Source organism: Monodelphis domestica, chromosome 1, assembly GCF_027887165.1.
Source record: "Monodelphis domestica isolate mMonDom1 chromosome 1, mMonDom1.pri, whole genome shotgun sequence".
Taxonomy (NCBI): domain Eukaryota; kingdom Metazoa; phylum Chordata; class Mammalia; order Didelphimorphia; family Didelphidae; genus Monodelphis; species Monodelphis domestica.
In genome coordinates this window covers 325,033,322-325,047,156 of record NC_077227.1, presented here as the reverse complement: position 1 = coordinate 325,047,156, position 13,835 = coordinate 325,033,322, and the positions used below count along the sequence as shown (strand labels likewise).

General features: G+C 39.8%; 1 protein-coding gene across 4 annotated transcripts in view; it reads right to left on the bottom strand.

The window, feature by feature from the left end:
- WARS1 (tryptophanyl-tRNA synthetase 1) overlaps positions 1–10,965 on the bottom strand; it is a 35,525-nt gene extending 24,560 nt beyond the window's left edge. Inside the window, exon 1 of one of the 4 annotated variants that reach the window (XM_007473575.3) lies at positions 10,703–10,965. The gene's annotated coding sequence lies outside the window, so the exon portion shown is untranslated. Of the gene's footprint in view, positions 1–5,775; positions 5,917–9,980 lie in introns of those variants that run through there. The other 3 variants (XM_056811268.1, XM_007473576.3, XM_001367476.5) reach the window with 3 other exon arrangements.
- Between the last annotated feature and the right edge of the window lie 2,870 nt (positions 10,966–13,835).

Below are 13,835 nucleotides of genomic sequence, written 5' to 3'. Positions count from 1 at the left end.
ATTCATATTATGCAGAAAAAATAAGTGCTGCAGTTTAGATACTTCTGGAATTTTTCCATTGTCACAGATTTGTAATACTTGAAGCCCTATGAATATATTTCTTGCTGAGTTGTTCCAGGCAAGCCCAAGACCCCTTCTTCAGAAGCAAATTATCTTATTTCTTTTTGTTGTAAAACACAAGTACAATGCAAAGAAATGTTTTGAAAAAGAAAAACAAAAATTTCACTGACAAAATTGAGGCTTTTTTGATGAGAGCATGCTCTTCCTTCTTCCTCACTTCAAAGTCACTCAAGTGGCTTCTTCTACTATCTCTTTTTTCATTGCTATTACTCATGAAGAGGTGACCTTTTCCCTTGCCAAGGTAAACTGCTATGCATGCATCCTTGATCCCAACCCTTTCTATCTTTTCCACCAGATTACCCCCTCTAGCATGCTTACTCTCTAATCTTCAATCTTTCCCCATCTATTGGCTTCTTCCCTGCTGCCTACCAACAGAGCCATTACTCCTCTATCATAAAAAGTTCCCTCACTTGTCCCTACCTTCCTTGCTAATTATCTTAATACATATTTCCTCTCCTTTTCAGCTAAACTTCCTGAGAAAATTTTCTCCACTTAACTGGCCATGCAACACCTCCCTTCATATCTCTTCTCACCCAATTCTAAACCTTTTGCAAATCTGAATTTTGACCTGGTCATTAGTCAAACCCCTCTCTCCAGAGTCTCTTAATTGACAGATATAATGGTTTTATCTCAGGCCTCAGCTTTCCTGATTTCTGCAGCATTGACAGTGACTCCTGGATACTCTTCTCAAGGTTTTTTTGAGTTTTTTGACTTTGATCCTTTCTGGATTTCCTCCTATCTCTCTGACTGGTCTTTCTCATTCTTTTGCTGGTTCTTCATCCGAATCATGAGTATTCTCTGGGAGTTTTTCCCCCCTTCTACTATATGTCCTCATAAAGCTCCATCTGTTCAGTTAAATTTTTGCAGATAATTTCCAGATCTATAAATCCAGCCCTAACCTTTATCCTGAGCTGTAGTCTTATATCCTCATCTATTTTTTGAATATCAGCATATGTCCTGTAGCATCTCAAACTCAATATGTCCAAACCTGAACTTTCTGCCTAAATGCCCCCCCCCTTAAATCAGCTGTTCCTGTTCAAATTAGGATAAAAGGTGGTCCTCCTTCCATTCCTCAGTATCCTCTATCAAAAGAGGCAATTGGGGGGCAGCTGGGTAGCTCAGTGGATTGAGAGCCAGGCCTAGAGATGGGAGGTCCTAGGTTCAAATCTGACCTCAGCTACTTCCTAGCTGTGTGACCCTGGGCAAGTCACTTGACCCTCATTGCCTAGCCCTTACCACTCTTCTGCCTTGGAGCCAAAACACAGTATTGACTCCAAGACGGAAGGTAAGGGTTTAAAAAAAAAAGAAAAAAAAGAGGCAATTGGGGGAATTATCCCAGTGATAAATTCATTAGTTGAGCAAGGAATAATAATTCCATGCAAATCTGAATACAATACACCATACACACACACACACACACACACACACACACACACACACACACACACACACACAGTAGTCTCTCGGTAACCGAGGATGACGATTGTCTTTGTGCGTTTTCACCTATGATGAATGTGCACAAAGACACTTGTGCGTGAAGGAGATTTAAGTGGAAAAGTCGATGCACAGAGACAGTCCCACTCTCTTGGCGGTGGAAGCCTGGGTCCATTGGCACGAAAAATCGTTATACCTGGAGACTTCCTCAGCTGCTGGATTTGCTTGACTATTCACTTCAAAATTGACATCATGCTTTCTTTTCTTGATTTGATATTAGCATTAAAGTAATGAATTAATATTACATTTACCTCTATGAGAGGCACTGATGAGAACCAAAAGAAAACCAACTTTATATACATCCAAATAGGTCATAAGAATATGTATCTGAAATTGAAAGGGACTTTAGAAGTCACCCAGTCCAACTCATTTATCTACCTGACTTTAAAAAGCTGGTAAGATCATTATTAGATCATTCTAATAAGCAAATTAGACCTTTTTACATGATTTCAGAAAAAAGTGGGGCCCAAAAAGTCATCATCTGATGGCCAAATTTTGGTGATGAACCTTGCCAGACTTATCTAAGATGGCTCTTAGTGGGTGTGACCCTAAGCCTCACTTCCATTTTTAAATTGGGATAATAATAGTATTGCTCTCACAGAGTTAATTGAGAGGATCAAATGAGATCATGCAGGTAAAGTACTTTGTGAACCTGAAAGCACTATATGACTATGAGCTAGAGTTATTAATTTGATAGGATCTCCTTTGTTGGCACAGGTAAACAGAGTTGACTCCATTCCTGGATGAGGTATCAGAAGAGGGTTAATTTATTAATTCCCAAATGTCAATAAACAATTAAAATAATACTCCAATTTCTGAACACTGCCTTTACAATAAAATTTTGACAAAATGACATTTACCAAAAGAGGTCTTAATCCCCTTGTATTTCTTCTCTTACTGACCCCTAAGTTCTTTTAAGGTAAGGGGAGAAGTTCATCAGAGGCCCAACCCCATCCAGGGATGAGGGCAGGGATCTATTTTCCTTTGTTTAGGAGCTGGAATCTTTCTACCCTTTCCAGAGGAGGAGTTAACTTTCAATTTCTGGTAAGTCTTTTGATTAAAGACAATGGATGTTTGTGTGCCTCTATTTGAGGGATGGGCTAACTGCCAAATTCTTTTTCTTTCCCTTTCATTTTGGAACCTCCCTGGAGTCAGGGAGGAGGGATTTTAAGCTTTGTCAACTAGCTAAGAGACTGATCAAGTAAAGTAACTGCCTAAGAGATAGGAACCAAAAAGGGCATTTTCTCTTGGTTAGAGGTAAAGGGGAAAGGGGGGAGGGAAAGCTGGGTAACTCAGTGGATTGAGAGCCAGGCCTAGAGATGGGAGGTCCTAGGTTCAAATCTGGCCTCAGACATTTCCCAACTGTGTGACCCTGGGCAAGTCATTTAACCCCCAATGCCTAGCTCTTACCACTCTTCTGCCTTGGAACCAATACACAGTACTGATCCCAAGACAGAAGGTAAGAGTTTTATTAAAAAAAAAAAAAGGTAAGGTCAATATGGTGATCGACCAATGAAATTAAAAGTAAAAAAGATTTCCCTGCATTAAGACTCTTTCCCAAACCCCCAATTCATCTCAACACAACTGCCACACTGATGCTCCTTAAATATCCTAAAATACATTTATAAACATACTTTAAAAGTATCTTTATTGAGAATAATGTGTGTAGATGGTATGAAAGTATGCTAATAAATGAGAAGTATTAGGAAAAATATCAATTTAGACCTGTAATTCTGAGGAAATAATCTTGTTTAAATCCAAAATAGAGGCTTTCTGAAGGCTTCTGCTGAAAGGCAGAACAACATTTTCTTGGTTTATGAAGAAGGCGTAAGGGTTGATGATGGGAGTTGTTCAGCTATTAGTTTGGGACTTTGAGGAGAAAGTGGAAGTAATTCTGAGTAGTACCTTCACAGTGACCTCAATGCTGCTAAGGGTTGGTCAAGTCACTTCCCTACTCAAGAAAGTTTCAGAGCTTCACACCCTGGGGCTAAAATAGAAACTCTTCTGTTAGGGAATAAAAACTCTGTGCTATGTGGCTACTACCTATCTTTCCAGACTTCCAAACACATTATTAGTTCCCCTCACACACGATATATTCCTGCCAAATTAGCCTACTAGCGGTTGGCATCCATGACTTTCCAACTCCTGATTCTTCCCTCTGCCTCCATTTTTTGGAAGCTCTAGACCTTAGTAAGGTTCAGCCCCAAGTGTCATCTTCTCTGAGAAAGTCTTCCTAATTTCCCCCCAGTTAGGACATATTTTGTATTCCCTTATCTGTGTGCCTGCTATTTTGATTCCAGCAGCATGTAAGCTCTTGGAGAAGAGGCTATCTTATTTCTGGCTTTGAATCTCCAGTGCCTAGAAGAGAGTGAATACTTAACAAATGCTTGTTGAATTGAGGGAAAATAAGAGGACCACAGAACAGAAGGGAAACAGGGAAATTGGTTGAATTTCATATAATTACACCCCAGCAAGATGTACAAAGTATAACAATTATATAACAGGGGTATGGGGCAGCTTTAGTAGTACTCACCTGGAGCACTGGTGCCTCAGGAAGACTACTTGATGCCAAGGTCAGCTGCCTTCATCATCCCAGCCCCATCATGGAGTCAAAGGCAGTGCCAAGAGATGTTACAGAAGGGAGAAAGATAAAAGATCCCAAAGCCCTAACCTTTTGAAAGCAAGCAATATTTTTCTGTCTTCTAGACTTGTAGCACAAGGGAATGATTTCTAACATCAACTTAATCAAGAGCTCATCTTTCACAAAGACAAATGGAGCCATGATTCCCTGTTTCTCTTTATTACAGGTTACCACCAAAAAAAGAAGGTGGCAAGGCACCAAAGCATCCCAGTTCATAGTGATGATGATAGCTAACATTTCTATACTCACGTTATCCTGAATAATTATTTTTCTATAGGCCATTAAGGTTTATAAAACACCTGTATTGCCAAATTCCTTTAAGGTAGTTAGTGCTAATAGTATTATCTACATTTTACAGATAAAATCTGAGAAGTTTAAGAGGTTATGAAAATAGTTAAGCATAAAAACAAGGGCTCCATCTTAGTCTTTTGCTGGGAAGATCAGCATACCTTCTGTCACTCCACATCAATCTAGCAAAAAGTCATTTTTCCATTAAAAAGGAAAAAGTTCTATTTTCACATGTTTTTTGCAATAAAAATATGCTTCATAAAAGGAAACAAGTGATTAATTCCTAATAATTGGAAGGCAATATAAGATTACACTCATGCAATATCATGTATATGTAACACTGTCCAAATTCTTCTTACTAAGGAGGCAGAATCAGGGAAAACAAACTATACAATTTGGGTTTCTAATTCAAAATATTAAGCACTTTCTAGGGTTTCAAGGTAAAATGCATTCAATTTTCAGGTATAGCAAGTGGATAGCAAGTTTTCCATTAAAGCTCTATAATGACTGAGTGTCACTGCTTCCTGAGGCACCCCATTCCATTGTCTAAATGATTATAACAGTTAGGAGTTCTTCCTTTGAGATAAAATAATCCTCTCTGAAACTTCTGCCCTATCCAATACTATAAAAACAAACAACTCTAAAAGCTAGAAGAACTCTGATCAGTGCAATGACTGACCATGACTCCAGAGTGATGATGGTGATAAATATCTAGTCACTTTCCCATAGAGAGATCATAGCCTTAAGGTGCAGAATGAGATATCTTTTTTGGATATGTCTAATACAGGAATTTATCTTGCTTGAATATGCATATGTTACAATTGGGGGTGGGATGGTGAGAGATATAAATGATTTCTGTTCATTGAAATATCTAAAATTCAACTTAAAATACTATCTCTTTCTCCTAAGTTATCAGAACACATAAAAATGAAGTAAAATTCCAAGCTACCCCAAAGTCTTAGAAATAAAGACACAACATATATTTATTCACAGTGATATTATTATGCTAATTTCTATATTCTCCTTATTGAGGACAATTTTAAGCAAGCAACAAAACCTAGCAGAACATACAGAATTCTTTTATCTAATGCTGTAAGAGACATACTCTGTCTCCTGACTACTCCCCACCCCATCATCATTCTTCCTTCTATAACTTCTTTCACACTTTGGTAAAAGGTAATTATAATATAATAAAAAGAGCTAAAATGACCAGTAAAGATGTTAATACGAACCCAGGTAGAAGGGAGGATTCCGCACATGCAAGTCTACAGCAGGAGATGTTCTACCAATTCCCTCCAAAGTTCCTCATTTAAAGCCTCTTCTTAACCACGCCTTCCTCTTTCTTGGGTCAGAAGAGTTACTGGAAACCACCCTCTTACTGAGAAACACTGAACAAAAATGAAAGCTATGCACTGCCCTTCCTGTTTATAAATAATCTTATGATCTAGATTGGCTGATGAAATAGGGATGATGACACTTTTGTGTGGATTAGACCATAAAATTCAGGATCTAGTATATAGCAAGTAAGTTACCAATATTTAACCTCTCTAAGCTTCATTTTTCTCATCTGTAAAATGCTGAAAATAATGCACTACCTAGCTCACTAGGTTGTTATGGATTGAAGAGCTTTATAAAACCTTAAATGCAAGAAATGCAAGCTATTTTTACCCAGTATCATCTAGGTCTTATGCCTTTCTCCCTGTGGTTTTTTTTTTTAACCCCTACCACTGAAACGTCCTACCAGTGGTTTGTAAGAGGAAAGGAGATATAATGGTGGAAGGAGAGGTGGAAAGGGAGGGAAGTATTAGAAAATAAAGAACATCAATGGTTAGAACTAATCTCGGAGACTATCTAGTCTAAACCATATTTGAATATTCCTTCTTCCTTCCTTCTACTCTGTCTTACATGAAGAGATACACTTACTTTATGCCAAGGATAACCCCAATATCTGGACAAGTTTTACTTTACTTTACTATACTGTTATTTCCTCCTTTAATCTCAGGAAGAGGTTTTCCTTCTCCTTGCCAGTGCCAAGCCTTCTCATCCTTATGCCATAAGGCTTATAGCATGGAGACTGTCTGTACTCGATTCTATTCCTGGCTCTCTCCTTTAGAAGCTTGCCCTCTCAATTATTCCTTGCCTTTCTTTTATCTTCTGGTTCCTTCTCTGACTGCTATCCTGGTTTACCAGCTTATCCAATTTCCTCAAAAACCCTCCATTCAACCTGCCTTCTTCCTTTCTCAAAATGAGAGAAAGAACTACTTATAATCTGCCTTTATCTTTTCTCCTTTTATTCACTACTGGACCGCAACTGCTTTCTTCATGGTTACCAATGATCTCTTAATTGATAAATCCAATGGCTTAACCAAAAAAAAAATTCAATGGCTTTTTCTCAGTCTCCATTTTATCTGATCTCTCTTTGCAGCTTTTGACACTGTTGACAACTCTAAACTCCAGGATATTTTCTGCTTTCTTGATTTCTTTGACTCTGGGCACTTTTGGTTCTTGCCTGACTGCTTTGTTTCAGTCTCCTTTATTGGATCATTATTTCCCCTCCTGCCCACTAATGATTGGGCATGCCCCAAGATTCTATGCTGCTCTACTTCTCATTTCCTTTCCTCCTTCCACCTCCCATTAGGATCTCATCAATCCCCAAGGGGTCAATTATCATCTTTATGCAGAGATTCTCAAATCTATATATTCAGTCCAAGTCTTCTGAACTCCAGTCCCACACTAACAACTGCCTGCTGGATGTTTCTATCTAAATGTCCTATTATCTTAATTTAAAATGTTCCCAAACAGAATTTGTTATTTACCCAAACTAGTTTCTCCTCTGAACTTTTCTATTTCTGTAAGGGGTACTACTATCCTCTGAGTTACCCAGGTTTAAAATTTTAGAATTTAGAATCATCAATTCCTCAGTCTTCCTCATCCCTGCCTACATCTAATCAGTTGCCAAGTCATCCATCCATCCATCATACCTCTCCAATATCTTCATCATCCATATGTCTTCAATTGTAACCATGTTTAAGCCCTCATCACATTTCCCCTAGCCCACTGCTTCAGTCTCTTAAATATTACTGCTTCTAGTCTTTCTCATCAATGAACCATTCTCTCTATAAGGTAACAAAATAGTCTTCCCAAGCATAGACCTGACCTTGTCACTCATCTATTGAAAAATATTTAGTGGCTCCCTATTGCTACAGCCCAGGATAAAAATATGAACTTGTCAGCTTGGCATTTAAAGACCTCCATGATAGATCTTCCACATTCTTTTCCAGACACTTTCTATTATACACTTCTTCACTCATTCTGTTACACATAAACTGGTCTACTATGGAGAACTCCAACTTGATAAAGAAGCATAGATTTAGAGTTGGAAAGGACCTCAAAAAAGGAGGATTCATGGAGGAAAGATAATGAACTCTGGTTTAGACAACTGTTTTGAGATATTAAGTCAAATCTACTGCCCTGTTTTTGTTTAGTTGAAGAGTCCTCTAGTCCAACTCTTAATTTACCGATGAGGAAATTGAAAAGTTGGAGAAGTATGATGACTTGTCCCAAAATTACAGATAGTAAATGTTAAAGATGGGATTTGAATCTAATTTCTTGCCTCCAAAGCTAATGCCCTTTCTACTGTACCACCTTGCCTCCAGAACATGCCATCTCTAAGATCTGTCCCTTTGCTTAAGGCTGCCTTGTTTGCCTGGAATCCACCATCTTCTGCCTCCATCCCTGAGAATCCCTAGCTTTCTTCAAGACTCAGTTTAGGTTGTACCTCATATGAAACCATTCCTGATTTACCAGGTGATAGTATCTGTTTCTTCCTAAAGTTACTTTGTATTGAATTTATCTTTGTTCAATGCTATATCTCTGCAGTAGAATGCAAGCTCCTTAAAGGCAAGGACAATGTCATTTTTTCCCTTTGTATCTCTGGCACTTTGTTTCAGATTTAATCTATGTCAGAATTGAACTCCTCCAATATTCCTTAAAGTAGCATTTGATGGAAAAATCCACTAGTGATAAGAAACTTATTACAATCTAAGGGTAATTCCATTCTTGAACAGTTCTATTCTATTTGTTAGAAAGTCTTCCTCATGAAAGAGAAAGGTAAGGAGAAGAGAATAAGTATTTATTTGCACCTACTATGTGCCAGGTACTGTACTAAGCTTTTGATCTTCAACAACTCTGTGAAATGGGTGTAGTTATTACTTCTATTTTTACAGCTGAGGAAAGTGACTTGTAAAGAGTTATACAGATATCAAGTATCTGAGGCTGGATTTGAACTTAGAGATCCAGGGGTGGGGGGGGGGGAAGAAGATAAAGACTAGGAAGATAATGAGGAAGTTCCAGGGTACAATGAGTGAAAAATGATAAAATTCCTAGATGAAATAGCTGATAGAAATAGAACAAAGAAAAAGGAAGTGAAAGAAAAAGAAAAGAGAGTAGGCAGATGAATGGAAGGTCATAGAATCAAGGGCTGGAAGGGACCTATAAGTAACATCTAGTGATAAGAAACTGATGAATTTCCAGACTTTGGTAAAGCGATAATAAAGATAATGTTAATTGATGACAATAGCTGGTATTTATATAGCCCAATACAATTTGTAAATCACTTTATGAGTGAGGTAGATTATATTATTTCCCTTTGTCCACTTGGAATCTTGAAGTCCCCAGTTTATTTAGTTTGGAGGTAGAAACTCCAGGTTTTGACACATTTAAACACATTTTGACATACTTTATAGTAAGGAAAATGAGAGAGGTTAACAGATTTGCTTAAGATTAGGCAAAGAAGCATTTATTAAGTAACTGCTATGAGCCAGGCACTCTGCTTATTGCTAATGTCTGAGACAAAATTCCAAATCAAGCGTTTCTGACTCCAAACCCCACTATCTAATGATTTGCTTCTGTACTGAAGACAGTGGAAACTTTCAGCCTGGGCAGGGAAGGAAAAATAAAGATATTGAGAAGATGTTGGGCAGGGAAGGGAGTGAGGTGAGATAAAGAGGAAGGGCTGGAAACCGATTTAGAGCTGAAGAAGCTTCAACACCCAAAGTTTTATAGATGGGGAAACTTCAGCTCTGGAAAGTGACGAAGGACGCAAGATAGTAAATAGTGTCAATATGGAAATCTAGAAATCCCGTTTATTTAGTTTGAGGGTAGAAACCCCAGGTTTTGACCTTGTCACAGGAGAGGTTTCCCCCAGAGGGAAGGTCCCACTTCACCAGACAATGGACATCCGGGTAGTTTGGGTGGGAGCAGCTAATCCCATCCATTGTTAAGTATCCCTTTTATCCCAACGGTTTCTCCCCCTAGGCTAAGGTCCATTACCAAGGCAGCCTAGCCCTGGACTGAATCTTTCCCTTTTGTGTCCATAGTAGGGCATCAGCCCCTTTCCTGTTATTCCTGTCTGGAACTCCTCATTTTCCTTTCTTACCATTGTAAAGTCAATCAACTGTCCCTCGCACTCTTAAGCTCCCAGGTCATCTAGAGTGGTATATAGGTTCCCCAAATTCTTTTGTTCCTCGGAGTCGTCATCTAGCGTTGTGGCACTCCCTAGGGATAACATCCTCAGAGTCCAGGGTTTGCACCCTGAAAAAGTTGTGGCCCCTACTCTGAGTAAAGGGCCAAATTGGACTTATCCCTATCCTGATTAAAGACTTGTTTTTTCCTGACTATTTAATAGTTCTTTGTTATTTCCAAGTTAACAATAGCAAAGCCAGTATTTGAATCCAGGTTCTCTGACTCCAATCCAGTCCTGTTCCACTACATCACGCTACAAGATGATGAAATTCTAGGGTTTGGCCAGGTGGCTAAGAGAAGGAATCTTAACAGCTGGAGGAACCTCAACAGCTGACATTTCAACAACCCGTTTCGTCGATTATTCCACAGGATGAGGAAGAAATTGCAGGGACAGGAAGAGCAAGAGGCAAGGGACGAGGGGGTAAATGCCGGGACTGCAGCCAAGAGGAGGCGGGCTGGGGGGGGGGGGCACTCCCCGGGGGTTGGGCAGTGATCATGGCTGGATCGTCCTCTTCTTTCTCTCCCCGTGGGATCCTGGCGGGACCGGCTTGTGGAGAGATCCCAGCAGCATCCCACCCAAGTGGCTTCGGCCTTTGATTCCAGCCGGCCTCCCCATACCTTCCCGCTCCGACTCACTCAGTCCTTCCCGGCTCGTGGTCCAAGCACCGCAGCAGCAGCCACCGCCGCTACCCGCCTCAGTGACAGCGGGGTCGGGCGTGCAGCGGTACTGCAGTCCGGCCGGAAACAGTTTCCGGGGTTGCTTGGCCGGCGATTGGCTTGGCGAGTGGTGGGGGCAAGGCGGGGCCTAGTTGGCCGGAGAGAGGCTTTGCGGCCTTATGAAGGGTCCTGCCCTCTCTTCCCTCATCTACGGGTTCTTAACTGGGTGGGGTGCGTCCTCGTATACAGTCGGAACCAACTTTCGAGAGTAAGGATTGTACCCGGGTCCTGAGTCCTTGGGACAGAGCGTTTCCGGTGCGAGTGGAGATCCGGCTACGGGCCTTGGGTCTGAGGCTAGGGGCTAAGGTGAGGGTGAGAAAGCGGGTGGCGGCGTGGTCTGTGGGTCCCTTCCCCGCCCCGGCCCCTTGTCCTTTGCTTCCTGGACCCTCATTCCAGTCCCCGTCCCAACCATTTATCCTCGCCCCAGTTCCTCTTACCTGTTCAGCTCCTGTCCCCGAGCCCTCAAGCTTCTTTCTTTTCTTTCAATGGCCTCTTTTCTGTCACCTGGCTTTATAAGCATGGAGACTTCAGCTTAAATTCTCCCGCAGACTCTTAATAGTTGTGTGATCCAGCACAAGTCACGGACCCTTTTTTCAACCTCAGTTTTTTCATCTGTAAAATGGATGAGGATAGCAATAGCTATCTCAGGTTTATTGTGAAGGTCGGATGAAACAATCGTGATTGTAAAACCATTTGCAAATCTTATAGTGACATATAAATGCTACTCTGTCCCTTACCTAGACCTCCTTTTCTCCGATTTTCTCCTGTTTCCTTTCCCTGTCTCAGTTCTCATTCCTTCTTATTCTTTTTCTTTCCTCCCTACTTCCTGTGTTCCCCTTGCTTCCTCTCTTTCATTCCTTGCACCTTGACTTAGTTTCATCTCCCACTAGTTGCCTTCTTGTCTTTGCCCTACTTCCATGCCTATCTTTTGCCCTTAATCTGCTCCTTAGCTTTCCTCTTTTCCACCTTTTTTCTTCTGCTCTTCCCACAGAGTCACTTAACAGCTGAATGACCTGAGCCAGACTTCTTTCTCTGTTCTTAAATCCCATTAATTTTTTGAATATGACTATTACCTCATTGGTTAAAGAGTCCATTTTGCCCAATATGTACCTGGCTGAGAATACATTATGCAACAATTTCAACTGAAAGTTTTCCAGCCTTTGATCAAAGAGCTTTAGTGAGTAGGAGCTCACTACTTCTTCAAAGCAGCCCTTTTTACCTTTGTGCAGCTGTTATTGCTAAGAAATTTCTCCTTACATCACGACTCTATCTTCCCCTTGGCAATTTCCACCCCTTTCTCCCACAAATAGTATAAATTTAATTTTTTATCTATATCATTAATAAAATGCAGTAGTTGGAATTGAACACAATGTTCTAGATGTCTAGCTTAGGGTATAGCAAAAATCTTGTTTCCTTTGTTCCACACTCCATGCCTCTGAATTAGTCTATAGGAAAAAATGCAAAAAAAAAAAGGAATCAAGAGCTGGTTTTGCATCACGACTGCCTCTTGTTGCCTGTGCCCTTTTTCAAATTAGTTTACTTTCCTAGACCTCAGTTTCCCTCTCTGTAAAATGACTGATAACTTTAAGGACATTTTTCGCTTTAAATCCATATTATATAGTTAATTTTTTAAACTTTTATTTGTCTTATTGATGTGTTGTTCATTTTAGTATTATCCCAAACTTTTTCCATTGTAGCAGTCATCTAATCATGCCTCCCCCCTATTGTAACTGCAAAGTTGATTTTTTAAAAATCCTATTTTGGAACTACATTTACCCCTATTAAATTTCATTTTATTAACAAAACCCCCTAACAACTAGATTATAGGTTGAATCCCCTGTCAATTTTCTTTCTGTTCTATGACTTCAGACTACACCCTTAAATCTTGACTCTTGAATGTTAATGGTTTATGATAGGGCAAAGACAAAAGGTCGTGGGTAAATAATAGTAACTTAGCACATATATAGGGCTTTAAGTTTTACAAAACACTTTATAAATGTCTCCTATGGTCTGTACAACAGCACTCTGTAGTAGGTGTTATTATTGCCGTATTTTATAGATGAGTAAACTGAAGCTGAGAGAAGTTTCAAGTTGTTCAGGTTCATATCTGTTAAGTGAGAAGATTTGAACTCTAGGGGGGGCAATACTCTATCCATTATATCACAGTGTCTCTTAACAAAGTGTCAATTAAAATGTATTTTGAATCCAATGTTGCTTTTGGATAGGTGAGGGCCTGGACCTGTGATTTCATTGGCATAGGGAACTCCCTCTATCAATGCTATACCTTCTTTGCCATTTATAGCTTTATATTGTTGTCTAGAATACTGAAAGATCATATGATTTATTCAAGGTCACAGAGCCAGTATGTTTTAGAGGCAGGACTTGAATCCAGGTCTTCCAGGCTATGAGACCAGTCATTTATTCCCTCTGTTATTTTGCCATAATTGAAGTCTCCAGGTGTAACGATTTTTTGTGCCAATGGACCCAGGCTTCCAATGCCGAGAGAGTGGGACTGTCTCTGTGCATCGACTTTTCCACTTAAATCTCCTTCACGCACAAGTGTCTTTGTGCACACTCATCTATCATAGATGAAAACGCACAAAGACAATCGTCATCCTTGGTTACTGAGAGACTACTACTATTTTACCATTCTCTTTTTGGATCAACAATTTAAATTGTCTACTTTCTGATGGTGGGTCAGTCATTAAAATATGATACAATACTCTTCACCCAATAAAGGCTTTTGAATTGTTGGGAGGATGACATACACTTTGTGCAGTGTTTTATCAAGTGAGAACTAAAACAAAATCCGTACTCTTTTTAGAATCATTACTCTTCCCCTATGAATTATGTTGCAGCCAAATTAGCCTTCTCAATATACCTCACACATGACATTCCATCTGCCATCTCTTTGATTTTGCACTGGCTGTTCCCCATGCCTGGAATGCTGTCCTATCCTTTTTAAAAGCTCAGTACAAGTGTTACTTCTTGTATGAAACCATATAACCAATATGAAACCACAAAAAACCTCAGTTACTAATGCCTTTCTCTT